The sequence below is a fragment of the Tachypleus tridentatus genome, chromosome 4 (assembly GCF_004210375.1).
Source record: "Tachypleus tridentatus isolate NWPU-2018 chromosome 4, ASM421037v1, whole genome shotgun sequence".
Classification (NCBI taxonomy): Eukaryota; Metazoa; Arthropoda; class Merostomata; order Xiphosura; family Limulidae; genus Tachypleus; species Tachypleus tridentatus.
In genome coordinates, this window is record NC_134828.1 from 89,467,331 (window position 1) to 89,487,732 (window position 20,402).

The 20,402-nt window shown below is 33.3% G+C and overlaps 1 protein-coding gene and 1 long non-coding RNA gene across 3 annotated transcripts in view; both read right to left on the minus strand.

Moving 5' to 3' along the window:
* Nucleotides 1–20,402, minus strand: part of LOC143249658 (RNA-binding protein 38-like) — a 101,342-nt gene that overhangs the window by 79,549 nt on the left and 1,391 nt on the right. The window lies entirely within an intron of this gene.
* Nucleotides 10,060–20,402, minus strand: part of LOC143249659 (uncharacterized) — a 63,649-nt gene continuing 53,306 nt past the window's right edge. The window contains exon 3 of the long non-coding RNA XR_013027888.1: nucleotides 10,060–10,273. This is a non-coding gene — a long non-coding RNA (uncharacterized LOC143249659). The remainder of the gene's footprint in view (nucleotides 10,274–20,402) is intronic.

The following is a 20,402-nucleotide window of genomic DNA, read 5'->3' on the forward strand; positions in this document are numbered from 1 at the left end:
ACAACTAAACGTAAGAATTTCAGCTAGGATATAACTTAGCGGCTGTTAAACAATGCGCAATACGTGATATTGTAAGAAATACAACTACCGTCATCAGTTGGGTCAAATCAATACACGGTCGTAAATAGTATCAAACCGGGTCGTGTTTCTGTGTTGGCTCAGTTGATCACTAGATTAGTCACACCTTGTTGAGGAATATCTCTACTAGTTGGTGACTATTATTAAAGTTACATAAGCTAAGATAAGTCAGTGCAAATAGATGTATATTCATCTGATTGTATATGGCTGTAACTCCTCTAAAATTAAACAAAACAGATGTAAAAGTAAAATAACCCAATATTGAAAACAAAATAAATGTAGTATGTGATCAAAACGTGTTGTTATAAAAAAATCCTGAGGATAATTTAGGTTAGAACTAAATTTTTTAACCCAAACAGTCTCAATGTAAAACAGACACCGAAGAATTTAGGTGTAGAAATTCTTAATTTTTAATTATTAACCAGATTAACCAATCGTCACCAAAAGGACTTCACTTGGCTCTTTTAACTGGATTGATTTTTTTTACTTTTATAATTTGTCCAGCTATTGGCCATACTTAGCTAGTGGATTAGAAACCCATTTCACAGGAAACTCAAATAAATCATATTCAAAAGCTAGAAAGATGTCGGTAAAAAATATCATTTTATATTTGTCTTATGCTTAAAATTTCAAATTGCCTTGCTCTCTAGTAAGGGGAAGTTACAGTGTTTCATAACAACTCGATAATGCTGTAAGTTCTTTGTCTGAGTCTTAAAACTTTCAAGTCATAATTCATTTTTAATCGTTCTTGCTTGTAACGAGGGAATAAGGCACTTTTTTATGTGTTACGGCTGCCTTGCTGTGTAACCTAAAATTAGTAAAATATTTGGAAGTTAATCTCTGACCCTGTTTTCATTAGCAAGAGAAGTTCTCATGTTATTATTGCTTAGTTTCTCACCAATTTTATTTTATTTCCAGCCCCTGGAGAGTAGATTACGGTTCACATCTGCGAAAGCAAATTCATTAATCAATTTTTTTTTTTACCTTAATAATCTACATTAATATTTCCGGTTATGATTTAACGTGATATACTTCAATACAAAGAAAGTGTAATTCTAAATCAGACTAAAACTGTTGGAAATTATACTCCTGTTCCAGTTTTACTATCAACATGGCATCGTTCTGCATTGAATCAGTAGTTATGTAACATGCAATCACAATAAATCATGAAACATGATCTTACTTCGTTAAATTCGTAGTTAGTTTTAACCATCTGTTGATTTAAAATAATTATATTCTGCCAAATTAGTTTCAAATATATCACCCACATTTTAACATAGGCATAGCATGTAAAAGTATGATTTTTTTCTATTACAGCAAATATTTCACCTCCCCCTAATACGAAAATTAATAGAATATTTTTATTGTAATTCAGAGAAAAAGTACAACGGGTAGTAAAAGAAAAAAAACGTTTTTTACTAGGTAAAGTGCAACTGTTTCTGAGTACTTTTACAATTCTGATTCTAGCTTGAATAAATAAAGTTGGTTTATCCTCTTTTATCATCCCAAAAATTAGTCAACGATGTTTCCAGATTTAAAATGTTAAAATTCGTGGTTTGATTCCCCGTGATAGACAGAATACATATAGTTCATTGATTAGTTTTGTGCTAAAAACAAACTGTTGTGCCATCGCTAGTGAAGAATTTTATTTAGTTGGTTACCTTGCTTTCAAACACTTTTCCAAGCCGTAAAACTACATACTTAATATACTATAACATACCAACTTGGCCAGAAAAAAAGAGTAATTCATTTTGTAAAAGAAAAAAATAACAATATCGTGACGGTCTTCCAATAAACTCGTATAACAAATAAATGTTTCTATGATTTCTCTTCAAAATCCTGTACCAAATATGAATAAATAAAAATACGCCATACCAACTGATCGTTTTTACAGTGTTCCTTGGTCCTCAAGTGTGCGAAGCTTATGTAAATACAGTAATTCAAATTACAAATTTGTAACAGATAACATGTTACACAGATAAGATAGATATTGTATAAAAAATAGTAATCATAAAACAGCAGATACTATGCATGGAAGTCTTTGGACGTTTTTTCAGGAACAAATTAAATAAAAATTTTGTACTATTTGCTTGTGCATTGCAGGCGTTTCATTAATACACGAGGTATTTAGAGGATAGAGAGTGTGTTTTAGCACAAAGATGAACTATCTGCGATGAGCTTTAACGACACAAGGATCAAACTCTAAATTCTAGTGATGTAAGTCGTAAATCTTGTTGTTGAGCCACCGGGAGCGGAGATGAACTGAAAGAGTTTGTTTGTTTGTTTTACAATTTTGCGCAAAGCTACCTGAGGGCTATCTGCGCCAGCCGTCCCTAATTTAGCAGTGTAAGACTAGAGGGAAGGCAGCTAGTCATCACCACCCACCGCCAATTCTTGGGCTATTCTTTTACCAACGAATAGTGGGATTGACTGTCACATTATAACGCCCCCACGGCTGAAGAGGAAAGCATGTTTGATGTGATGGGAATCCGAACCCCCCACCCTCGGATTACGAGTCGAGCACTTTAACCACCTGGATATGCCGGACGAACCGAAAGGGAGATAGAACGAACATCCTTTACCAAAATCGACTAACAACTGTCTTTACACGTCACCGTAAATAAAAACTGGCTCAAAAATTCTAACTACTTAGAAAGACTTTCATCTAATAGATTATTAAATGTTCTCCATTTTATGATTCAACTGCATAGAGTAACGCTTTGAAAGCAAACTTTTTGTTTATTTTAGTTTAACTTCCAAGGCAACTCACTTATAACTTCAGTTATGTATGCTTTAATGCAGTTTCTAGAGACACGTACTTTATTTGACGAATTAACGCCATATAAAACCTTCTGCCCCCTAGTGATACAGCGGTATGTCTGCGGACTTACACTGCTAGAAACCAGGTTTCGATACCTATGAAGGGCAGAGCACAGATAGCCCATTGTGTAGCTTTTTGCTCCATTCCAAATAAACAGACAAGCATAAAATAAATCCTTTTGCTCCACACTGTTATTTCAATTGGCTTTTATCTAACAAACATGTTGTTAATGGTTTCATTTTTATGTCCGAGGGTCTCGGGTTCGAATCCTCATCATACCAAACATGCTCGTCCTTTCAGCCGTGGGGGGCATTATGTTGTGACGGTCATTCCTACTATTCGTTGGTAAAAGAGTAGCCCAAGAGCTGGCGGTGGGTGGTGATGACTAACTGCCTTCCCTCTAGTCTTACACTGCTAAATTAGGGACAGCTAGTGCAGATAGCCCTTGTGTAGCTTTGCTCGAAATTCAAAACAAACAAACATTTTTAAGTCTGTGATTTTAGTTACATGCATACATAGTGAATGAGATGCAATTCATACACGAAAATGTAACTAGTTAACTTGATATTGAAAAATAAAATGTTGCTATGTCTTTAATTCGGACGCAATAGAAGAAATAATAGCTGGATACAAAATAACCCAGTACCTAACAGAACTAAAATGCATACGTTATTAGAAATTAAAACAATGCAATAAATTTTAGAAACATAAAATCGAATTCCTTTACAGTTTTTTTGGTTGTATTTATCTAACAGTTCTGTGCTAAATCATTTGAAAGCGATTTAAAATTCTTCTCTGTAACAATTACTACAAGTTTCTGTAATTTCTGCAGAATGTGTGGTCAGTATAGAAAGATGTGAACCATATGCTACATTCTTCAATCTCCATTTTTGAAACCTTTCCATTATGCGTCCTCTTTATACTCAAAGTTCTAATAGCTGCATATGTATGTGTGCATTATAGAGTCGCTTGTATCGTGTTTTTATTAGGGAAAACGCGCATTAAGGCCGGAAGTTTGGGGAATTTAGGGGTAGAACACGAACGAAAGTCTTAGTACGTACCGTCGCTGTAGATTTGTTATCCAGAAAAAAAAACTAGAGCACTTTAGCGTGATACAACTTCCTTGAATTAGACCAACTACACATTTTATAGCCAGTGGTAGAAAATATTGATCAGTAAATGCAATGAAAGTATGAAGATGGCGTGCTAAGAACTGTTTGGTTTGCTTTGAATTTCGCGCAGGGCTACACGAGGGCTATCTGCGCTAGCCGTACCTAATTTAGCAGTGTAAGACTAGAGGGAAGGCAGCTAGTCGTCACCACACACCGCCAATTCTTGGATTACTCTTTCACCAACGAATTGTGGGATTGATCATCACATTATAACGGCACCATGGCTGAAAGGGAGAGCATGTTTGGTGTGACAGGGATTCGAAAAAGCGCCCCTGAGATTACGAGTCGAGTGCTTTAACCACCTGGCCATGCCGGGCATCGTGTTAAGAAGCAATGACATTACCAAAGTTAAATATCTTTATTTTCTGCTTGTTTCATGTTTCTGAGCACAGTTACACAAGGACTACGTGCACCTATCCGTCCCTAATTTTGAGCTGTTAGGTTAGAGTGGCGGCAGCTAGCTAGTCAGTTGCACCCACCACCAACTATTATTGTCTTATCGAATAGTGTGATAAGACAGTCATTCTTAAAATCCACCAAGAGCCCCAAAATATGGAATGCGTTTATGCGACAACTAATTGTTAATCATAACTCATTAAATTTACAGTTCGAATAAGCTAACAGCTTAGCCACTCCAGGCCAACTGACAACCTAAAATAATACAACACTCCTGGTAATACATTATTCAGATTAACTTTCATACAAGTCGAAAAAAGTACAAGAATACATGAGCTGAATGGCTGTGTCAAAGTTCACACATACCCATCCTTACTTCATAAATGTTGACCAGAGAGAGTAATCAGATAACAGCGCTCGCCGCTGATTCTTAATTTAAAGCGGGGTTGACCGTCACTGTTACAATGCCGCCCACATCAGAAATTTCTGAGCGTCTTTAGAGTCGTTGAACTTGTATGAGCTGTAATCCGACATTCTAATTGGTGGATCACAAAAAGGCAAACATTTTGATACATGCATGCATGAACGTACACACATTATTAAACTAGAGTAACCCCCAAAAGTTGATAAAGATATTCATTAATTGATGAATTTTGATACACTGAAAGATTAGAATTAAAAATTGGGGTGGTTTTTGATATAAATACCTTACCCGTAGCCCCCCAATGTCACAGCAGAATGTCGCGGACTTGCAGCTCTACAAACCGCCTTTCGATGCCCGTGGTGAGCAGAGCACAGATAGCCCATTGTGTTGATTTGTGCTTAATTCAAAACGACAAAACGTTACCCGTAAGTCGAGTTATTAAAATCAGACACTATACAAAGAATTATCTATATTCACAAATTCTTTACGCCATATATTTGTTTTATATATGTTAGCGAATATATAAATATGAAGCGTTTCATCTTACAACTGCATAATGTTACAATTAATGATAATCTTCGAGATCCTGTTGGCGTATTGAAAATATGGACACCTGTTGCGGGTATGTGAGAACGTTTTTTTTTCGATTACAAGATTTATGACGGGAACCAATCAAATGACCTCTGTCTTAACATCACCACGTCACATGAATCATTTTTATTGGTTGTTGTTCATCCTTTCGTGTTGACGCATCACGCAGTTGTCTTAAACAGGTACAGTCAGAATGGCAGGTGGCCTAATCTGGTTCGTAATGCTGTAAACCTGCAGCATTGCTAGTTAATTCTATGAAAGTATCAGTCAGTCAAGTTTCAACTAGAAGTGTATAGTTTTGGTTTATCTTGAAGCTAATAAAATTGTATTTTGTTTAACTAGAGTTCCTCTTGCTAGTTGATCAAAGTGATTTAATTGGTAGTTTACTATTATATTTTTATGAGCAGTTCATTTTCAGTTCAGTTTCAGTTTCATTTTAATAATTGCCAGTTTCATCTTCAGATCTTGTAATAAATATTTTTAACTGTTATAACGGTTCACCTAATCACATGCACCTATTTTATATATCACGACACACAACAGTATGTCATGCGGCCAAAATAACATACTGCAAGACTCACTATGCGTTATTAAAAGCAGTGATAGTTTAGCGATGTTCCACCTTCTGTATCTCGAACTGTCGTCGAGAAGCTAACGTATACATTTAGTGTGTATGTTATACTGGACTCTTATACCAAATCTTAAGGCAATCCGTTAAGCAATACCCGTGAAATGTCATCTCCAATTTCGATTGAATTTCTTTCTATTTTTTTTTCGCATCAAAAGTATGGAAACTTTATTTGATAAAAACACATATTTAATTTTTATGAATTTTTTTCAAATTTGGTACACTGATAGATTTTTAATCTACAACCAGGAGTCTCATTTTGTGTAAACATAAGCCAAAAGCGCAAAATTATTCAACAAAAACCCCTCATATTTGATGAAAATGTTTGCTCACGCCTGTGCAAAAATCAACTGAGACCTCAATCTAAACGCACCCTCCCCGCTAGTAGAGTGGTATGTCTTCGGATTTACAACGCTAAAATCAGGGGTTCGGTTCCCCTCGGTGGGCTCAGCAGATAGCCCCATGTGGATCTGCTATAAGAAAACACACACTCAATCTAAAATTTGTACTACAGCTTTATCTAAGAATAAAAATGGATCATGTTTAGTTTGTTTGTTTTTTCATTCAGCTGATTTAGAGCTGAAAAGTGAAAGGTCAAAGAGCATGTAGATATATAAGTATTGGTTAGGCCAAACAATCTAGATTGACAGTTTCTAGTTCAAGTTTTCAAAAGAATCACAGTGGTAGGCGGTTATTATTCATCGCTAACTTTATTGCAAAAATTTACTAACCTTTGCGAAATTGTTCTAATTAAAGGGTCTTTAGCATCACGTAATATTAGCTTAAGCAATTAGCATAAATAGTGATTCTTGATACTGCTGCACAGATTGCATGAGGGTGATGGCAAAAAACTGTTAATATAAATTCCATAGCGTTACTGTGGAATTTAGAGAGAAATTCTGTCTGTTTTAGAGAGGAAAGCTACTGGCATATATTTTAAAGAATCTTTTTAGTTCCCTATAGTAAGTTCCAAATAAAGTGGTTGCGATTCCAAAGTTAATGTTGGTAAATAAAGAGTGCTACTTTCTTACTTGAAGCATGACAGTGAGTAAATAGGTGTGAATAAAAAGTGTTTTTGATTCGATACGTTTTACTGAAACCATCAATCTTCTTATCATCCCGTTGATTAATCAGTCTCGATTAATATTATCGAGATATTAATATTTCTATTCAGTCTCAAGCTGATAGTGTCGATCTTTAACCTGAGTCTTCTTAAGTCTTTGGCTCAGCCAGATCCTTCTGAAGAAATCATCACCAATTATAAGGTGACTTCTGAATTCAAGCATAACAAATTGTGCTAAGAATTTGTAGAGGAAGTGGGTGTGTGGGTGGGGTGAGTGTTAAGTAGACTCTAAACTTCCAGTTGCCTTTCTCCCCGTTTCTGAGATGTAGTGTTGGAGACATGAGTTTGTAGATGCATTCCACTAATTGTTAACACTTCACTGTCACGTATAATTAAAGAAGAGATTTGTTGATGTGGACAAACTGATCCTGGATAGCATATCTTCTCAAACAGAAAGGCTATTTGGTGATCATGGGGCTCACCATAACGTTTAGTTCTAAGCTACAACTTATGTGTATGTGCCAGCTGAGTCTGAACTAGCATCTTATGTTTTCTCGAAAGCACATGTTGATTATTACAAGTCTTTAACCCTTTGGAACGTTTAACGGTTGAAATTATATGCCTAAAGATATTGTTTCAGATGGTTGGGCTTCAACAAACATAGCATTTGATTTAAGCTTGTTGAACATAGTTTGGATATGGCTGCCAACTTGGTAGAGTGAGAAGACTTTGATGTGCCAGAAGAAGTGATGACTCAGTCAGCACAGTTAAATTAAGCCTGGTTTAATGTGTGTCTGTTGTTATACATGAACATAATGTTGAATTATTAATAGACACCTGAATGAAACGTGCTTAATCTGTTTAAGACATTCACAGCAAAACAACCACTCAAGACATAAAATATTGTTATGGCCAGAGAAGACAAGTTAGAAGTGAGTGAAGAAATTTAACCACAGCTTACTATTAATGAATTTAATTGTATCAGTTCTTAGATAGAGCATAAGCAACTAAGGTGAGGGCAAAGTGCATAAGTTATCTAAAGCATGGTTTATGGAATATCAAATTACAGTCCTGTGTAAAACCATGGAAAGTCTGTTTGTTTGTTTAGAATTAAGCAAAATGCTATACAATAGGCTATCTGCGCCTTGCCCACCACGGGTATCGAAACCTGGTTTCTAGTGGTGTGAGTCTGCAGACATACCGCTATGCCACCGGGGGGGGGGGTGGATCATGAAAAGCCATCTAATGCTGATCGAGAAAATTCTATGGTTGATAGACTGCACAGATGCATGTAGAAGATAATATCATAATTCAATCAAATACACTAAAATAGTATTGAATGCAATAAAAATAGTTTTTTCTCCAAAGACTTAACCACTGTTTTTACTAAAACAACTTTGAGAGTAAAATATATTCTGCCGCTGGTGCATAGTTATGAACTTGGGTTACCACCTCTAATAATTCTAAGAATGATGCATAAAAGACAAATGGGTGAAATCAGTAACATAACTAGTGTTAATTCAACTGTACCACATTCATGCGCATATGAACTCTTCCAAAACATCTGAGGTCACTGGTTGAATATAGTAATTCCATTTTGCACGTAATCTAGTAAAGATAATTAAGTTGCTGGTTGTATTTTTTAATAGGTTTTAGAACCACTTACTTGTGTATGATTGAAACTTTTATTATCGTTTGAGTTTCCTTTTAAAGGGTGCGGTTTAACCATAAGTCTGTGGGTGCACACTGCTAAATACTGTTTCGATACTCCTGATGGGTGCACCACAGGTAGCCTATTGAGTAGCTATACACTCAATATACAAACTTATAAAAACCTTCATTTCAATGAGTTTGTTTTGCTGCAAAAAATTAGATCTTACAGAGGAAAGGGTTTATTATGCCATGTTTTATCTTATCTTATCTTGAGGTTATCCCTGGTCTGTAGCAGGATAAGTGATGATAAGATGCGTTATCCCGTGAGATGTATCAATGTTGTTTTATCTGAGCGGATTGTGAGATATTGTCCTGTCCACTTATGATTGGGACTCGGGTAGAAATTACAAGCTTATATTTTAAATCTCCAATTGCTATTGTACCTTGAAAGTAATGTCCAACTAAAGCATTATGTTACAAATGAATGAAATGTTTGATAAATTTATCTCAACATTTCACGATCTTATCAGTAATGATATAAACATACGTTCGTATTTTTTATTTATTTTCTAGTTTCTTTGTTTTGCAGCAGCATATTTTCTTGTTAGAAACATGAGCCTTTCTAGCCCCATAGATTTTATGACGGGTATCTTTCAACCACTATCTATCGTAAATACATCCTGGGTCATTTGTTAAGTCAACAGTCATTTTTTTATATTCACCCATTCGCAGTAGGTAGATTAAAAGATGCTATAATTGCCAGGTCTAGTTCTAACCTTGCTTTTTTATTGTGATTAATCAGGATTGTTTCTGATAGAAGTATATAAGGTTTTCTTTGTATTAAAATATAAAAAAATGAGCGTTTCTTAACTGGGTCATTTTTTGCTATTTAACCAGTTAATTTGAAATTCAACTCAGATTTAGTTTTTGTTTTGTAATTATGTGTGTGTGTTTTCTTATAGTAAAGCTACATTGGGCTATCTTCTAAGTCCACCGAGGGGAATCGAACCCTTGGGTTTTGTAATTACGTATTATTTTCGCACGCTTCTGATTAGGTAACATACAAATTGAGGATAACACTACAAATTTTTATCACGAATATTAAGTATATGTATTTATAATTTGTATTCATTTTCATTAAAGTAAGCCTAACTGTAGACAAATAATTTAACATTACAATAGTTCATAAGTAATACCTTTTTATTAACTTAATTGCATTGATTAGCAAGAACACAAACTTTATGTATAAGTTTATAACTTTCAAAAGTTAATTTGTAATTGAAACAGCTTAAAAATTATCAGTTCTAAGTCATGTAATAAAAAAGCACAGGTTATTGTTTGGTTGGTTTGGGGCAACTGTTTGTGTCCACAGTAGAGATGGAATTCAAAAGTCTAGTATTTTAAGCCTCGAGCTTATCGTTGAACCAGTGAATGGCATATATTAAAACTGAAAAAAAAAACCCAATAGTTTTAGCACATGATTGTATTTAATACTTGGTACTAATAATGTGTAGTGAACATTTTATCAGTTGAAATCAATGATTTTGTTACTCAGATCAAACCACATGACAGGAACAGTGTCATAACCTTTGGACTTGAAACGAATAGACTAATTTACTTAAGAATTTTGAGTGGATCTTCAAAACGAAATTGAATCTTCTTTCTCACATGATAGATAATTTGTGGTTGATAAATGATTATCTTAATTGTACAATATCTCTTCGCTACCATCTGCACCATATTTTACGTGCTTCCTTATTAGATAGTGTGCAATACAATTACCATATGACAACTTCGAGTAACCAGTTCTATGCGTAACTAAATGATTAAAAACGTTGATATGTGGTGATTCATTGTCATGTACTGTAGTGCATGAGTAGACCATGAGGTTTAACTCAGGCATGAATAGCACAGAGATAAACCAAAATTCAGCAGTAAACGATATGATGAGTGCCAATAAACGAGAAGGTGATGACGAAAAAAAAAAAAGAGGAGAAGACGATGATAAAAAAAAAAAGTTGAACATATTGGATGTCAGCATCGAGTCTGTTAAATCCCTTATTCACAACCCCTAATGTTGTCCCTACTTTCAAAGTATTAGTATTCAGAGACAGCTGGATTACTGTACTTGTTGGCCATCTGCCACTAGGTGCAGTTATTAATGTCAGATACTGCTATAGTGTGACACTAATGAGTCCTGATGGCCACCTATAAATTAAACGTCTCAGTATAGAAGTGGAATATTTTCTATTTAATAAGTGCAACTAGGAAGTTAAAATGCGCTTCCGCATATATTTGTAAGTTTCCTTTCTGTGATTTTAATTGTAATTATTGTCATCTCTCAAATTTACAGGGTAAGTACTAACACATCTACCCCATAATATACCCTAACCTTACATTTCATAGCTACTGAAATAAATAAATTTTAAGAAATCAAACTTAACCAACAAAGAGATAGAAAAGTGCAGTCGAGGCAGCTAGATGTCGGTAAATTCCTTTGTGAGCCAATCAAAATTAAGATCAATCACAAAATAATAATTATTAAAATTCAGATACACTAACACCTTCTAACATATATAAAAAACAGTGTATTTCGGTTCCCTTTTCGGTCACAAAATAATTATTATTAAAATTCAGGTACACTAACACCTTCTAACATGCATAAAAAACAGTGCATATCGGTTCCCTTTTCGGTTACAAAATAATTAATATTAAAATTCAGGAACACTAACACCTTCTAGCGTATATAAAAACCAGTCCCTTTCGATTCCCTTATGTTCCAGTAATGGCTTTTATGTCATGTTGCTTAGCAACGGAAGTATAACCTAATAGTGTTGTTAATCTATGTATTGAAAGTATAAAATGGAATGTATAGACAAGAAAACTGTAAAAATAATTCTTAATGTTTTAAGTTAAAGTTTCCATTGATTAAAGAAGTTTGTTTTTACTAAAACGTTTGTGATATAACAAAAAATAGTGTAATTCAGAAACGATTTAACTTTAAAAATACGTCGATATTTCTACAATCCTTGATGACAAGAAAATAAAACCCACTTACAGAGAAAATTATACGTATTTAAAAACAGCCGGTATGGATAGAGAAAGCAATAATAGGGGAGCGACCAACGTTTCGACCTTCTTCGGTCATCGTCAGATTCACAAAGAAAGAAAAGGTTACTGACCGGTAGCTGACCACATGTTTGAAGACGGTTGTGTAATTGAGTGTAGGAATGTAGAAGGCGTGCTTAGATGTTGGATTATATTTATTAATATATAGATAAAGGTATTCCTTTGTATTGGTTTATTTTGGGCTTGAATTTTTGTATAAGTAAGACTTCTTTAATTTTGCGTTTCTTTATGTATATTCCTTTATTTAGTACTTAGGTGTTTTCCAGGGTTATGTTGTGTTTATTTGATTTGCAGTGTTACTTTCTTGATAAATTGTATGCAATTGGCTCTAGGTTAGATAATTCCAGATTTCTTCTTTACTTTAGGCTTATTCTACCAACACTCACTACACTTACAAAGTTTCACTGCCTACTTGCACCCTTGTCACTGAAATCGTAATGAACAGAGAGCAGTCGAACAACTCTATCTGAATAAATGCATTTTGTCTGTCATGACTCGTCATTTCAAGAAATCAACCGTAATGTGACACATTGACTTTTATGTAGGTCAGATATGAATCATGTTAAAATAAAGGAGATAACTTTTAAAATTTGTCAATTTCCTGTCTGATGTATGCAATGGTTACTTTACTTTATATACAGTAAAATATATAAATAACGTAGTAGAACATTTAAGAATAATTTCAAAAGATCGCGTAGAAACGTGATGCGTTGGAAATGCTGTTATTAATAAAGCATGTGTGAAACATCTGGCAATTGATTCAGAAAGCGATAAAGAGAAGTAATTTACAAAAAGATAAGATAATTAACCAAGTGGAGAACTCAAGTCGAAAAGAATAACAAAATATTAACTAAGTCAATAATGAAGATTAATTAGTAATTATTGAAATTAACTTGTATTTGCAAAATGAATGAATGTTCAAAGAAATTTAAATCTAGTGTATCGAAAAAAGGAAGTGAAAGAAGTCAGGATTAGCACAATCAGCAGAAAGGTATATTATTTATTCCTAGTAATTAGGCAGAATTAATTATATTTAAAAAAAAAACAAAAGAAAATAACGACCAGTGCAAAGCAAAAGTCATCAAAATTAACAGAAGAGATATTTTTCAATTTGAGAGAAACATTCAACAAAGGTAGTAACAAACTACAGGAACTGAACATTTCGATACTGGTTCAGAGAATGTAGAAGACTTAATAAGGGTTTCCGTAACAAAACGTGGACCCGTACAAGTTAATTTTTATTTTTCACCTAAATAAAATTAAAAATATATTATTGGAAAATGAAAGAATAAGGAAAACAAAAATGAAAAGCGTCATGTCCGTATATGGTATGGTCTTTAAAACTACACTATTTTCCTTGTAAATTACTTGGTAACAAAAAAAATGCAGTTAACTGATGAAAGTTTTTGTTCCCAGCAATATCTTCAAAAATCTGTAATCTCACGAAAAAAAATTATGTTTCGAGTTATTTTGAAATAGTGGTAAATAGAACTTGGGTTTAAACTAAATCCTAGACTAGATGGTAGATTTTAAGCTTCAATCGAAACTGAACAGCATCATTGAACAGACATTCTTAACACGATAATTGCTGAGTTATATATTTGGCAGAAAAAGCAAGTTTTTCTTGGAAGTCTGAAAAGCACGCTGGAAACGGTGATTGCTTAACACAAGTGAGATTGAGAGATACGAGTAAGTTACGTCCATTAATCAATTATCACATTCGTAAGGTCATAAACAGGGGCGTAAGTTGTCACTATCTAAGTCCTAAATGTCTAGAATTAGAAACTTCGAAAAAAAGTCGTTAAAATTAAATTTATGAACTAATAGGTCCTACGGTGGTACCTACCTGTCGGTAGTTTTAAGTATATTGAATATCCAAGGGATTGCAGGAAATAATGAAAGAATTTCACTTCATTCCCTAATTTTCAGATCACATACTCTGCCCCATTAGACGTTATTATTAAGCAGTTTGAAAAACATGGAATACCGTTTGAAGATTGCTGAAACTAGAAGTATGATACCAAGAGAGTCAAACACCAAGATGTGTCATCTAGATTGTTGCATTTAAACAAAAGGGTATTTTTCGTTTTTTATGTGTGTACCTTTTTAAAATTTGTACTGTAATACTTGAAGTTTGTGAAAAACTCGCTTGTTTCTTTGTTTTGCAAGCAATTTATATTATTTTTGCAGCATCAACTAGATGATGGACTATTTTGTAATCCTTTGTTAATATCAGTCATAAATCTTTTTCTGGCTCTAAATAGGGTTTAATATTGAAAGTTTAATAGCAGTTAGTTACCAAAAAGAAAGTAGATTGACAGCATTATTGAAATTAAAAAAAAACAAAACGATGACGGATAATACAGCTTAACCTGAAACTAGAATATCAGCAGATTAGCTAGCATCATAAAGATTTCTAATTAGTAGTTTCGTGTGATGTGCTTGCAGACATACATCTAGTTGATAAACAATTAATAAGCCCGACTACTAGAGTGTTACATTGCTAGACATTCAGTGAATAGCATACGACATACCGTTCTTCAAAAAACAAGTTTTGAAATTAATATGACATGTGCCAAATATCAGAGAAAAGATTTACATATGAAAAAACTGACTTGTTGGCTTCAAATCTGAGAATAAGCTAGTCACTGTTACATAGAAATTCTACACTCTGGCGGTTTTTGTTTTTACACTCAGATGAGCTTTGCTTTAATAAAATTTGCGGCCGGCATGGCCAGGTGGTTCAGGCACTAGACTCGTAATCTGACGGGTCGCAGGTTCGAGTCCCCGTCACACCAAACATGCTTGCCATTTCTGCAGTGGGGGCGTTGTGATGTGACGGTTAATCCCACTATTCGTTGGTAAAAGAGTAGCCCAAGAGTTGGCGGTGGGTGGTGATGACTAGCTAGCTTCCTCCTCTCTAGCCTTAAATTGCTAACTTAGGGACAGCTAGCTAGCGCAGATAGCACTCGTGTAGCTTTGCACGAAATTCAAAATAAACCAAATAAAACATGAATATAGATTCGAGCTGTTCTATGATTACATGTCAATTTGTGGTCTCCTATACAACGTTAAACCTGAATAAATCTAAATTAGGCTTAGACACATGCTGAAAATCCTCTATATTATGAGTATAATTACATTAAAATTCTACTTGATAAACTAAACACGGATAATTTTGTTAGAATAACTAACTTCTAAGTGGCACCTCAGAACATCGTTTTCTTAGAACATACAAAACACTGTGCCTGCGCAAAACATATTTGATTTCGAAAGACCATAAACATGCATTAGATATTGTAAACATTTTTGAAAACTACAAAAAATAAAAAAAATAATCACATTTCTCAACTATAAAAACTGTTTTGATTAACCTTCACTGTTTAGTACTGAATTTGATATTTCCAAATACCACCTGATTATGTAATACATCGTTGTAATAAATTTTACTGCATTTTGTATTGGCAGCACATTCTGTCCTTGTTCAAGGCTAACCCTAACAAAATCATAACGTAGCTCCTTGCAAGATTCGTCCTCAAACGATGCTTTAAAATAAGAATAAAACATTCGATTGTAATTCCCTGTTTAATTTCAGTCTTGTAGCTCTTAATCCCTCTATTATTCACATAACCGTATTTCTAACCAGTTCGGCCACAGGATTATTTTAGTACTGTATATCTATTTACCGCCTACAGGCAAAACAAACAAACACGAATGACGATCACGGTATACGTTTTTTTTTTCAGCCATATAAACGTAGCCACTACGCGTAATAAACAGCTTATTAAAGTCTCATTTGTAAAGATACACTTAAAAAAAACTTCATTATTTCACTCACAGATTAGGTGAATATTTCTACAAATTAATAAAATTTTGCTTTTCTCGAAAAACACAGCTATTTTGTTACACTTCCAGAGAAATGAAATAATAGCAATATGATAGAACAGAAAAAAAAAAAACTGTTGTCCATAAGCGCACACTGACGAGTGAAGCGGTTTTGAAGTGATTATATGCTAATAATATTGATTTTTGTTTCAAAATGAAGCCAAAGAAGAATATGTTGGTTTTTTTTCATAGAAATGAATTACTTCGTCTTATTCCTGTCCATCTCCTGCTAGTTTTGTATATTGTTTATTGTCTGAGAGGCCTTCCAGTGGCTCAGCGGTATGTCTGCGGACTTACAACGCTAAAAACCGGGTTTCGATACCCGTGGTGGGCAGAGCACAGATAGCCCATTGTGCAGCTTTGTGCTTAATTCAAAACAACAACAACAATTGTCTGAGAGATAATTTTCAATTTTCAAAACTCGTTTCCATAAAGAAGGCTGTTTATTTTTCTAAATATCATATATAAACATCAAATGAAAAATAAAAACAGTACATCATATTTAGAACTGAAATGTTACATGAAATAATGCCACAGTTGTGTATTGAAGCACGAGCAGTGCGCGTATGGTACAGAACATCTGTTTTGCGAGAAGCGTGCGTTCTTTTGTCAACAATCCGTGCAATGTTTTGTTGTTGTTGTATTTTTTTCTGAGAGATTAGGTTTGCGTTTGAACAGCTAGAGAGTGAATATAACTTATCAGTTTGAATCTTCATTTCGATAAAAACTGTTTAAGAAGTACTAATAACACTTGATATGTAATCTTCAAGATACTAGTGAATACTAACGGAAAAACTGCCTGGAGATTAAAATTAGATTAGACTTTTTCTAAAAATGCTAACTTCATATATTTGTGCCTTAAACACAACCTAACATGATTGATGTTTTCCGCTTTCGGGTAACAGAATTTGCTGAAACTACAATAGCCCCCTAAAAATATTCCCCCACTCGTACAGCGGTAAGTCTGCGGAGTTACAATGGCAAAATCAGGAGTTCGATTCCCCTTGGTGGACTCAGCAAATAGCCTGATGTGGCTTTTCTCTAAGAAACACACACAAACACGCCCTAAAAATCAAATGATTCAGTATCAACGACTTTTTTATTCATCTATAACTTAAATTTTTTTCAATTACTCACTTTTGGCAAATCAGTAATCATATTATTATTAGTTTATTGTTGTTCAAATCAGTAATCATATTATTATTAGTTTATTGTTGATCAAATCAGTAATCATATTATTATTAGTTTATTGTTGTTCAAATCAGTAATCATATTATTATTTATTGTTGTTCAAGTCAGTAATCATATTATTATTAGTTTATTGTTGTTCAAATCAGTAATCATATTATTATTAGTTTATTGTTGTTCAAGTCAGTAATCATATTATTATTAGTTTATTGTTGTTCAAGTCAGTAATCATATTATTATTAGTTTATTGTTGTTCAAATCAGTAATCATATTATTATTAGTTTATTGTTGTTCAAATCAGTAATCATATTATTATTAGTTTATTGTTGTTCAAATCAGTAATCATATTATTATTAGTTTATTGTTGTTCAAATCAGTAATCATATTATTATTAGTTTATTGTTGTTCAAATCAGTAATCATATTATTATTAGTTTATTGTTGTTCAAATCAGTAATCATATTATTATTAGTTTATTGTTGTTCAAATCCCTATTTTAATACGGATATTTATATATATATGAGTGTATGTGTATGTGCGTCTACAGTGTATTAAAATTCCGCTACCAACCGAGTCCTATAATCCATATTATATTCAAACAGAATATTCTTACATTCACACATTTTTAAGGATGTTTTTGCATTTTAAACCAAACAAACCCTCACTAATAGCTTTTTTTTATACACTACATTTCTATTTCAGAATTTCTTTCTGGCCAGATAATAGACAAACTTCTGTGGTACAAATTTCCTAAAGATTGAGGTTTCCAATTCCGAAATTTTGAAGTCATTCATCTGCACTTTAAGTCTACTGAAATAAATAAAAAGTTATGTGTACTTTCGCTGTTTCACATTGTATTACAAATCTAAATATAACAGTAGTAAACTGATCAGTGATGTCGAGAAAACCCACTTTAAAATTATATATTCAAACATCTAACACCGCCCTCTACATTCCGACACTCAGTTACACAACCCCTTCCAAACATGTGGTCAGCTTCCGGTCAGTTACCTCTTGCTTTCTTTGTGAACCTGACGATGACCGAAGAAGATCGAAACGTTGTTCGCTCTTCTACGTAAAATATTTTCTCAACCCAAACGAGCCGTTTTTGCATACATAGTAGTAAACTGATCTTTACCTAAGCTAAGTCAGAACTACAGATAATACCGCATTTCACAACTATGAACAACCCTGCACTTCACTCACAATTAAATCCATCCTACACTTCACAACTATAAACCACCATACAGTACATAACTATATACAACAATACACTTCACAACTATAGACCACCATACACTACAAAACTGTATACAACTCTACACTTCACAACTATAGACCATCATACACTACAAAACTGTATACAGCTATACACTTCACAACTATAGCCCACCATACACTACAAAACTGTATACAGCTAAACTCTTTACAAGTATAAACCACCATACACTACAAAACTGTATACAACTCTACACTTCACAACTATAGACCACCATACACTACAAAACTGTATACAACTATAAACTTCACTACAAGAATAAATTACCATACGCTACACAACAGTAGACAACTCTACTTTCAACCATCATACGTTAAATAACTATAAACAAGTATTCACTTCATAAAGTAAGTAGTGAGGCAGCTTTTATCCACAAATATTACAGCATACATGCATAAACGTCTCAAGGTTTCACATTTTATGATCTCAATAAATCTACATTTTACTATAGTATAACGTTAGCCTGTGCCAAGCTGTTATGCCTATTTTCATTGAATACTTCTTGTCTGTTTGAAATATGATAGTTTTAATATCCACAATAATTAGTACTTCTAACAACAAAGCATAATTTTTTTTATAAACAAAAACTACATATATTAAGATACAATATGAAAATTGCACCACATAAGTGGCATATATTTGACTCGCAAAGCAGTAAGTGCTCAGAAAATTCCTACTTTATATGTACGATCCGTACTAGAAAAATAAAATATATGGCATTTCTCACTATGGAGATACTAAATTGCAATTACTTCTTTATACGGTATTTACTAACCGAAGTGAGTTCCACTTTACATGTATCATAACATAATGAACTATTGCAATACAAAGTTACAGACACTTGAAAGAGTAAATGGAAAGTATCTACATTATCCATATATCAGTATTTGTACTTTTTGATTTATCGTAGTAATATTAACACCTAAAAGCACTTGGTAGCAAGATTTGTCATTAAATCTTGCATTGTTACTGGTAAAGATATTAACATCTATTAATATTCAATAATCTTTTTCTTTGTATTTTAGGTCTTAGATTTTTATGTAAACAGTTATGATTATAAGAACTCAAATGTCATATTTGTTGTGTTTTGATTCGTATGTTGTTAGAGACAACAATAATGGCTATAAGAACTCAGTCGTATGTTGTGTTTTGATTCTTGATTGTTAGTGACAAGAGTAACGGCTGTATTCTTAGTATTCAATAAGAACTCAGTCGTATGTTGTGTTTTGATTCTTGATTGTTAGTGACAAGAGTAACGGCTGTAAGTATTCAGAAGTAATATTTCTTTATTTTATTTCATGTAGTGTTAGTGGTAATGATAACGTTCTCGGGAGTAATATGTTGTATTTTGATTCTTGTGTTTGCAGGAGTAATATGTTGTATTGTGATTCTTGTGTTCTCAGAAGTAATATGTTGTATTTTGATTCTTGTGTTCTCAGAAGTAATATGTTGTATTTTGATTCTTGTGTTTGCAGGAGTAATATGTTGTATTGTGATTCTTGTGTTTGAAGGAGTAATATGTTGTATTGTGATTCTTGTGTTCTCAGAAGTAATATGTTATATTTTGATTCTTGTGTTCTCAGAAGTAATATGTTGTATTTTGATTTTTGTGTTTTCAAGAGTAATATGCTGTATTTTGATTCTTAAGTTCAAGTGGCAATGATAACGTTCTAGGAAGAAATACGCTGTATTTTAATTCTTGTGTTGTCAGTTTCAACGATAACAAATATAAGTATTCAGAAGTAATATTTGGTGTATTTCTATTCTTGTGTTATGAGTGGAAACAATAACGGATATCAGTATTTGATAATAAAATGTAATTGGAAAGTTAACTCTTCCAAACGATTTTTCAATTTAAATAATAAGTTACCCTGATTTTAAGGGAACACTTAGCGTCAGTTAGAGGGAATGAATGAATATGCAATGCACCCACACATGGAGAAAAATAATCACTCCCTCTATATATAATTAAGTACTTGTGTATGTTTGTTAACAGTATAAACCACAGACAGTTAGTTATCACTATGCTCTGATATTAACCGAATATTCCATTCAATCTCATCGTTCAGAAAAAAAGTTTTATGGTTTGCCTGAAT